The following is a 10172-nucleotide window of genomic DNA, read 5'->3' on the forward strand; positions in this document are numbered from 1 at the left end:
TAATTACAACTTTAATATTAATAGTTTAAAACATCAAATATGAACAACTAATATCCCAATGTTTAAATTAAAATTATGCATCACGAATATGGTTAGATATCAAAGTATATAATTATTTATAAAATAATCTAATTTTAGCTAATTGTATCAATTTAAAAGTCGTAAGTATCCCCATATGCAATAATTGCAATAAAATATATTTTTTTTATTAAAAAAAGTGTCAATAAATATTGTTGATTAGTATTGTATAGGAGTATAAATAGATGATCAACTTTGTAAATCATTCCATAAGTACTAACCAATACGAGAATAATTTAGGGAGAGTATTTAGGGAGATTTATATATAATAGCATTGTTGCCATTTTTAAATGGTCTAATAGTATAACATTGATTGCGTCCATAATCATCAGTTATTTACTTCTATATATAACTTTTATTTGTGTTTTAATTACGTTATTACGCAGTATTTTTTTTTTTAAATTGTAAAGTTGATGGGATGGCGCCACATCATTTATACTTGCGATATACAATGCCATGTCAGCGGTTGAGTTAGAAGATTAATATATAGATAAATTGTTATAATATTTATATAAGAAAGTTTTTATAATTAATTTTCGTATTAATTTCAACTATTTATTAGAGGGAAGTAAAAAGATTTTGTGAATGAAGGGGAAGATAAAAAAATTATGGTAGCATATATACAAAGTATAATAATGTTGAAGGAAAACAAAAAGGCCATCCAATTAAATAAAATAAATAAAGGTTAAATGAATAGGGTAGTTTTATAAACAAAGGAGAGGAACTTATATTAATTTAATTTTTTTGTGTTTGCGACAATTTTTTTTTTAAAAAACTTCTACTTATTTGTTAAAATTTTAAATAAATAAATGAATGTGTAATTTTTAAGTAGCACGATTTTTGAAATATTAAGGTTAACAATTATCAAAGAGAAAATATATAACCTAAGAGCGGTAAATTATATTTTAAATTAGCAAAAAAAAAAAAAAAACGCATATTAAAAGCATTATGAAGATAAGTTTAAAAAAAAAGTAAATCATGATAGCACTTTAAATTAAGATCTATAATCATAATTACAACTTTAATATTAATAGTTTAAAACATCAAATATGAACAACTAATATCCCAATGTTTAAATTAAAATTATGCATCACGAATATGGTTAGATATCAAAGTATATAATTATTTATAAAATAATCTAATTTTAGCTAATTGTATCAATTTAAAAGTCGTAAGTATCCCCATATGCAATAATTGCAATAAAATATATTTTTTTTATTAAAAAAATTGTCAATAAATATTGTTGATTAGTATTGTATAGGAATTAACCAATATGGTAGCAATTTGTTGATTAGTAGAGTATAAATAGATGATCAACTTTGTAAATCATTCCATAAGTACTAACCAATATGAGAATAATTTAGGGAGAGTATTTAGGGAGATTTATATATAATAGCATTGTTGCCATTTTTAAATGGTCTAATAGTATAACATTGATTGCGTCCATAAGCATCAGTTATTTACTTCTATATATAACTTTTATTTGTGTTTTAATTACGTTATTACGCAGTATTTTTTTTTTTAAATTGTAAAGTTGATGGGATGGCGCCACATCATTTATACTTGCGATATACAATGCCATGTCAGTGGTTGTGTTAGAAGAGTAATATATAGATAAATAAATAAATAAATAAATAGATAGATGTATAGACAGATTCGAGTCAGGCCGGTCAATTCCGGGTGCAGATCAAGTTCCGGATGAAATAGACCAAGAAACAAGACGAGTAGACGAGCATGTTGGAGACAATAGGGCTTTCGGGGGTGAGGCCCTAAACATTGATAAACTAGGGTTTTTAGACAAGTCCAAAAATCTTTGCTATAAATAAACGCCGTTCATCTTCTCAGCCTCAAACATATTAACTTTTCTAACCAATCTCACTTCATAGAGATCATAATACCCTAATTCTTCCTCTCTGGTATACCCTTTTCCCTTCATTCGTTTTAATATCATTCCATTTCTTCCAAAATTTTCTGGGATTTTTATTATAGTAATTTTAAGAGATTTATTTTTATTTGTCAAAATTTGTGTAATTGAGTTAGAATCAGAAAAGTAATAGGCATATTTCAGACAACGGGTTGTAATTGATACAAATAATTAGCAACCTTTTGCACGGTGCCTATAATCTTTGCTACTCAATCACGATTGAAGGCTACTTTTAATAGTTTCCCTTCAAATTTAAAGCAGCTACATTTGTTAGTCTGTTTGCTAATTCAACATTTGTATGCTTTATTAAAAATCTGACCTGATTAGACGAAGAGATCACTTGGTTGTTGCGTTACAGAAATACATGGCTCCATAACAAAAGAGTCAACAGCAAGTGCGCATTTAATGGTAACTTGACTGCCGCTTGGAGCCAATACTAAATTAAGTCAGTGGAAGATTCCTTGATTCTAATTACAATAGTTTCTTGGCACAAAATCTGGCTATATTTCTTCATATATATATATATATATATATATATATATATATATATTTCTGTATCGTAATCATTGATACTAGTTTGTTTTTATATAATTTGTTGTTGATCTGAATTGCCTCTTAGAGTAGCCATTTGAATGAATGTGGTTTCATATTGGTTTAGTTACGAGGCAAATATTAACTTGAGATCTAATGTTTTATTTGATCTTGTTGCTTAGGCCCTCTTGTGGGAACTAGTCTTGTTTTATGTGAATGGTTCTCCAAGAATTGCCTTGGATATAACGTGTTACAAAGGAGCCATTGGTTCATCTTTTTTGTTGTAAGTCGTATAGCCTTCGAATAATCAAATGGTAATGTTCATACCATTTGGTTCAGACAGAGGCTGATAACGAATGGGGGAACTTGTTTCCCCAGCTCGAAACAGTTTGAGGGCAAGGAATGTTTTCTTTACACCTTCATCTCATTCCTTTCCTGGATAGTATTCGGACATGTCTTTCTTTCTTTTCATATCTTATCAGTGATGAGGCTTTAACATATAAGAAAATCCGACTTTGTGACGGATTTTCGATGCAATTACCTTTGTTAACGCTTGGCTTCTGAGATGACTGATATTTACTTTTCTAGTTTTTAAACTTATCTACAAATATCAGTCACAAAGTAAATGGTCTCTATTTCAGTCACAAAGTAAATGGTCTCTAGTTTTTAAACTTATCTATTTCAGTCACAAAGACCATATCTTAAGGCCTTTTGTTGTCTTTGGAAATGGTCTCTATTTCCTCTAGTATGTTCATTTCTTCATCCAGTGGTGTATATGGCCTTAAGAGTGCTTTAAGCCTGTAACACTGAGGTTCCGATCTCAAAATAATTTCTTATTACGTCTTAACAGCCATAAGAGAATTGTTAGAAATAGAATGATCGTTCTGTAAGAATGATCGGCCAGCTTCTTAGAGAGTAATTTGCTGTACGAGTGTTGATCGTGGCCTGCGTCATTAAAGCTGTGCTCTGGATTGTTGTAGAATAACACAATGAATGGAGTTCTAACAACACTTGCGAAGGCGGAGGATTGTTGAACATATGGCTTGATTCTAGTTTTTGTAGAGAGTTTATGTTGTCCTTCAGTTTTCTTGTGCTTTCTAGTAGTTACCTAATGAATAACGAGTGTAGATTCCGCACAAAAGCAACAATTAGACTGTAAAAACTAATTTCTATAATGTGTAGTAATAATAAAAGGTAGAAGCAATAAAATTCCGACATTTTTAGGTTGAATGAAATTGATAGCTGTACTTACAGTTTTTAATAAAAAATAGTTATTTTTATCATAAATAAGATTGATTCTGTTGTCCCGGGTTCGACTCCCTACACGGGAGTGCTGCGGTTACTTGTCATCCTAAAAAGGATGTCTTATATGGCATACGTGGTTTGCAGGATATTGCATGTGCCCGGGGGGATTCAACCCCTCGTCACCAAAAAAAAAAAGATTGATTCTGTTTTTTAGGGAAGTGTGCAATTGCTATTGTAATTTTTGTTAAACCTCCCTACTATTTTTAATACAAAATTGCTAAACATTGCACCCAATTTATTTTACTAAATGTCGCCCTTAATTTCATTTTAACTTGACAACTTTGCCCTTCTTTCTCCAAAAAATATTCTTTCCTTTTTTTTTCGATAAGTTGGAAATGGGTGATGAAAATTCGTACAATTACGACGGAAAGCAATTAGAAAATGATTGGAATGCCGAACAACATTATCGATATTACAATGAGCTTGATAGTTATGATTAAGCCGAGGGATGCGGTTACGGTTATGATGATAGCAACACGGGTAACACGGAAAAGAGAAGCGGTTTTGGAATGCCGAACAACATTATCGAAATTAGATATGAATTATCGTATTAATTACCGATGAATTAACAAAAAAATAATATTGGACTAACGAATTAATGAACTTTTTGCCTATGTTATGATTGATAACATAAACGATAAATAATGACTATTTAAACTAGATAAAAATTGACTATTAAGAGCGAAAAACTTTAATCGGCCATAACTTTATGCTCGGGTGTCCGATTTTGAAGATTTTTTTTTTCTTTCAAATCGCATAACTTTTCGAGACGAACACAATGGTAAAAAAAAAAATGGAAAGTGGCCCATTCGTTTGAAAAACACGAATTGGCCTGGTGTAATGAGCCGCAGTTGTAGCGCACAATCCCTAAAAATTGCGCGCGCGGTCCTTTTATTTCGAACCCTTAGATTTCTGTTTTTAGTTTCATTTAGTACTTCAAGACTACTTCCTGCGTGTCGAATCTTGGAGTCTCGTTTTTAGTTTAAAATATGTTTTTAGGCGTTTAGAAAACATATCGCTATTCTACACAATCAATGTATTCTGCTACCAGGACCAAACTATCAATTTTGCCCCTATGAGAGGTGCTAGTCAATTAAACCGCTTCTCATCCAAAAGCTTGATATTGCTTGTGTTCTTGCTTTCAATAATCGTATTGCTTACTTTTATTGCTTTCGTGTGCCGGTCTTGATAATCGTGACTAGGATTCCCGACACACGCCAACCGAGACCGATTACGAAAGCACTAGTGATCCTTCACTAGTGCTTGGCGCTCTCGCTTGCATTCTTGTCGTGTGTAAGACAAGGGTGCGCGCCACGTTCCAGCTCAAAGTCCCGGACCGTGACATTTGGTATCAGAGCTCGGTCTTCACGACGAGCTGTTGCATACGATGACGGGAAAGACCGCAGAACCGAGTGGGAACAAAGGAGAAACTAGGGCCCGGGTGTCGGCTTTAGAGAAACTACTTGAGGAGAAACTTCCTTATCTGGAAAAACTCGTGGTGAGCCTCGGAGGCACTCACCAAGCCGTAGACGAGACGGTAAGGGGGCATGAGGCTCGCCTTGGAGCCGTAAATGAGACGATAAAGGGGCATGAGGCCCGCTTTGACGCTATAGAAGCATCGATCCCACGGGAGTTCGCGGAAGAGATGGGCTATGTCCATGAGAGACTCGGACAACTCGGAAACATGTGTAATACATTGATGAAAATGGCCGCAGACGGGAATTTCGGTGGGACTACCAAGGTGAAGCCGCCTGCACCTCACAAGTATAGTGGGGCGAGAGACTCAAAAGAAGTCGATAACTTCCTCTTCGACGTGGAGCAATTCTTCCGAGCGAGTGCGCTCGATGAGACACTTAAAGTCACTACCGCGAGCATGTATCTAATCGATGATGCCAAACAATGGTGGCGTTCCAAATACGCCGAGATCGAGGCATGGAGCGTAGTGTTGGAGTCATGGGAGGATTTCAAACGACTCCTCAAGGAACAATTCTATCAGGAGAATACCGACTTCCTAACTCGAAGAAAACTCAAGAGCATGAAGCATACGGGTTCTATCCGGGAGTATGTAAAAGCCTACTCGACGTGTATGCTGGAGATAACTGATATGACCGAGAAGGATCGTGTGTTCCAGTTCGTTGATGGTTTGAAAGAGTGGGCTCAACGAGAGATCATGCGACAAAGATCCGACTCTCTCTCCGCTGCAATGACCGCAGCCGAGAGACTAGTCGATTATTATACTGAGCGCGAAGCTGCGCAGAAAAAGGTATTCCCTGCAGCGAGTGGGAGTAACCCCAGATTTGGAGGAAACACGTCGCAAAACAAAGCTCCTTCTATGGGAAACAACCGATTTCGCCCAGGAGGAGATTAAAGAAGGTGGGGCAAGCTAATCCCACTCCAACTTCCTCAAAGGGGAGCACGTCGGAAGCGTCTACAGCTAGGAAACCGTTTGCCTGTTTCTTATGGAAAGGACCACACCGAATGTTCGAGTGTCCGCACCAGGGGGAATTCAACGCCCTCAAGAAGAATTTGTCAAAGATGTCTGTTGAACCAAACTCCGAAGGGACGGACCAAGAAGTCGACCCGGGGGACGATGACAAGTTCAACGAACAGGGGGAAGTGGCACAGATGGGCGCGATGCACATGATGTGTTTGATGGGAAAAGGCACCAACCTTTCCGAGGCCAAGTCCAGTGAGCTCATGTACGTAGACGTAAAAATTAATGGAATTTACACTCGTGCCATGATAGACACAGGAGCCTCCCACAATTTTGTTACCCCTGATGAGGCGAAGCGGCTCGGGATGGAGATAAACCGTGAAGGAGGAAAGATGAAAGCCGTTAACTCCAGCGCTAAGCCAATTCAGGGCATGGCCAAAGATGTAGTGATCAAGATGGGTGAATGGAGCGGGAAGCTCGACTTCACCAGTGTCCTGATGGATGACTTCAAGATCGTCCTCAGACTGGATTTTCTAAAGCGAACACCAACCTTCTTGGCATCCCATAATGGTTCCCTTATGATGGTCGGGTCAAATCCTTGCTTGGTGAAGGCCGTGGGAGGAGATCGTAAGATGAAGGGACCCTTCCTTTCGGCGATACAATTGAATAGAGGACTTTAAAAGGGTGAGCCAACATATTTGTGTACCGTGTCCATGAAAGAGGACACTTCTGCCGAATCAGAGGAACCCTCGATAACGCGGGTGTTGGATGACAACAAGGACCTGATGCCAGATTGTTTACCTATGAGTCTTCTGCCACGACGCTCGGTAGACCATCAAATCGAGTTACTTCCAGGGACAAGACCTCCTGCTCGAGGACCATATCGCATGGCACCTCCGGAATTAGATGAACTTCGAAAGCAGCTAGATGATCTGATTCGCTCGGGGTCGATTCGACCTTCTAAAGCTCCTTATGGAGCCCCTGTGCTCTTTCAGAAGAAACAGGACGGTAGTCTAAGATTGTGTATCGACTATCGGGCCTTAAATAAGTTGATAGTGAGAAATCGCTACCCCATTCCTCTGGTAGCGGACCTGTTCGATCAGTAACAGGGCGTTGTCTACTTCACCAAGTTAGATCTGAGATCGGGTTATCATCAAGTTCGAATTGCCGAAGAAGATGAGCCAAATACAGCTTGCGTGACGAGGTATGGGTCTTTCGAATGGTTGGTCATGCCCTTCGGGTTGACGAACACACCTGCCACATTTTGCACGCTGATGAACCATGTATTCCATGAGTACTTGGACAAATTTGTGGTGGTTTACCTGGATGATATCGTTGTGTATAGTCGCTCTTTGGCTGAACACGTAGAACACTTGAAGCTTGTGTTCGCGAAACTGCGAGACAATCACTTATTTGTCAAAAAGGAGAAGTGTGAGTTTGCCCAACCTGAAGTTAATTTTTTCGGCCACATCGTGGGGAAATGGAGAGTTAGAATGGATCCGAATAAGATTACTGCAATCAAGGACTGGGGTACCCCAAGAAACGTGTCGGAGCTTCGCTCTTTCTTGGGTCTAGCAAACTACTATCGGAGATTCATCCGGGAGTACTCAAAAATAGCCGCCCCACTGACTGATTTGCTGAAAAAGGATATCAAGTGGGATTGGTCTATCGACTGAAGAAAGGCCTTTGAGAGGCTCAAGGAAGCAGTGATGCAGGAGCCCGTCTTGGCGCTGCCGGATATCACCAAACCCTTTGAAGTAGAGACGGATGCGTCTAATTATGCCCTTGGGGGAGTACTTCTCCAAGTGGGTCACCCAGTGGCCTTTGAGAGTAGAAAGTTGAATGGGGCCGAGACTCGGTATGCTGCCCAAGAGAAAGAACTTCTTGCTATTGTTCATTGCTTGCGGGGATGGAGACACTATCTCTTGGGATCGAAGTTTGTAGTCAAGACGGATAACACCGCAACATCCTACTTTCTGACTCAACCCAAGCTCAACAGCCGACAAGCTAGATGGCAAGAGTGGTTGGCCGAGTTTGATGTGGAGTTCACTTATCGACCGGGAGCAGCGAATAGGGTCGCTGATGCCCTAAGCCGTAGGTGCGACTTGGCCGCACTGCACACGATCGCTCACTTGTCCACTACCACTGTGGTCACAGATATTCGAGTTAAGGCGAAGGAACACCTCGACCAAGACCCAATGGCGAGGACTCTGAAACAGTTGGCCTTAGAAGGGAAGACTCGCAAGTTTTGGGTGGAAGATGGGCTTCTATTCACGAAGGGACATCGCATCTTTGTTCCAAAGGCGGTTGGGTTGAGGAAAATTCTTCTACAGGAGTGCCATGATACCTTGTGGGCAGGTCACCCGGGATGGCAGAGAACTTTATGCCTATTGAAGAGAAGTTACTATTGGCCGCAGATGAAGGATGATGTGATGGAGTATACGAAGACATGCCTCATTTGCCAGCAAGATAAGGGAGAGAAACAGAAGCCGAGAGGGCTGCTAAATCCGTTGCCCGTGCCAACACGGCCATGGGAGAGTATCTCAATGGACTTTATCTCTGGGTTACCGAAGGTAGGGGCGTTAAGTGTGATTCTTGTCATTGTGGATCGATTTTCGTAATATGTAACTTTCATTCCCCTTCCTAAGGCGTGTAGCGCTGAAGAAACTGCCAGAATGTTCTTCAGGCATGTTTTGAAATAATGGGGATTGCCTCAAAGTATAGTTAGTGACCGCGATTCTCGCTTCACGGGACTATTTTGAGGAGAGTTGTTCAATCTCCTGGGTTCCAAGCTGCCGATGTCCTCAAGTTACCATCCCCAAATGGATGGCCAGACTGAACGATTCAATAGCATGTTGGAAGAGTACTTAAGACACTTTGTGGGGGCAACTCAAATGGAGTGGGTGAGACTCCTTGATGTTGCCCAGTTCTATTTTAATATTCAGACGAGCTCTTCTTCTAACAAGAGCCTGATTGAGCTGGTTACAGGTCAACAACCGTTATTCCCACAGTTGCAGATACCTATGGAGGCCGGACAAAGAAAGCTCACGAGTATGTTAAAGAATGGAACGTGAATGCCGAGATTGCTCGAGCTTACTTGGAGAAAGCGTCTCGCCGCAGGAAGAAGTGGGCAGATCAGAATCGGAGACCAAGGGAGTTCAAAGTAGGCGACATGGTCATGGTGAAGCTGAACAAAGAGCAAATGAGATTCCTCCAAGGACTGGACAAGCGAGTAGTGCGAAATTACGAAGGCCCCATCCAAGTGATCAAGCGGATTGGGGAAGTAGCATACAAGCTTGACCGCCCTGCCTGGATGAAGTGTCACCCTGTCTTTCATGTGAGCTGTCTGAAGCCTTACCATCCAGATCCATAAGATCCCACCCGCAATAAGAGCAAGCGTGCCTACATCCGTTCCAATCAACTTCCAGCGACATAAGCCGACTGAACCAGCCATGCAGAGTTTCAAGCGTTGCCGAGGACGGCAATAAATTAGGTGGGGGAGAGTGTAATGAGCCGCAGTTGTAGCGCACAATCCCTAAAAATTGCGCGCGCGGTCCTTCCACTTCGAACCCTTAGATTTCTTATTTGTACTCATGTATTTTCATTTCTGTTTTTAGTTTCATTTAGTACTCCAAGACTACTTCCTGCGTGTCGAATTTTGGAGTCTCGTTTTTAGTTTAAGATATGTTTTTAGGCGTTTAGAAAACATATCGTTATTCTACACAATCAATGTATTCTGCTACCAGGACCAAACTATCAATTTTGCCCCTATGAGAGGTGCTAGTCAATTAAACCGCTTCTAATCCAAAAGCTTGATATTGCTTGTGTTCTTGCTTTCAATAATCGTATTGCTTACTTTTATTGCTTTCGTGTGCCGGTCTTGATAATCGTGACTAGGAT

The 10172-nt window shown here is 39.7% G+C and overlaps 1 long non-coding RNA gene and 3 other non-coding genes across 4 annotated transcripts; all 4 read left to right on the plus strand.

The window, feature by feature from the left end:
• The first annotated feature begins 1833 nt into the window (after positions 1–1833).
• On the plus strand, positions 1834–3768 carry LOC141653454 (uncharacterized). The gene is made up of 2 exons (XR_012547412.1): positions 1834–1994; positions 3384–3768. It is a non-coding gene; the product is annotated as an uncharacterized LOC141653454 (long non-coding RNA).
• Positions 2650–2779, plus strand: LOC141654118 (small nucleolar RNA U19). The gene has a single exon (XR_012547689.1). It is a non-coding gene; the product is annotated as a small nucleolar RNA U19 (small nucleolar RNA).
• Positions 2826–2989, plus strand: LOC141654130 (small nucleolar RNA snoR138). The gene has a single exon (XR_012547701.1). It is a non-coding gene; the product is annotated as a small nucleolar RNA snoR138 (small nucleolar RNA).
• Positions 3009–3102, plus strand: LOC141654089 (small nucleolar RNA R24). The gene has a single exon (XR_012547665.1). It is a non-coding gene; the product is annotated as a small nucleolar RNA R24 (small nucleolar RNA).
• Positions 3769–10172: the final 6404 nt, after the last annotated feature.

Source organism: Silene latifolia, chromosome 4, assembly GCF_048544455.1.
Source record: "Silene latifolia isolate original U9 population chromosome 4, ASM4854445v1, whole genome shotgun sequence".
In the NCBI taxonomy this organism is placed as follows: domain Eukaryota; kingdom Viridiplantae; phylum Streptophyta; class Magnoliopsida; order Caryophyllales; family Caryophyllaceae; genus Silene; species Silene latifolia.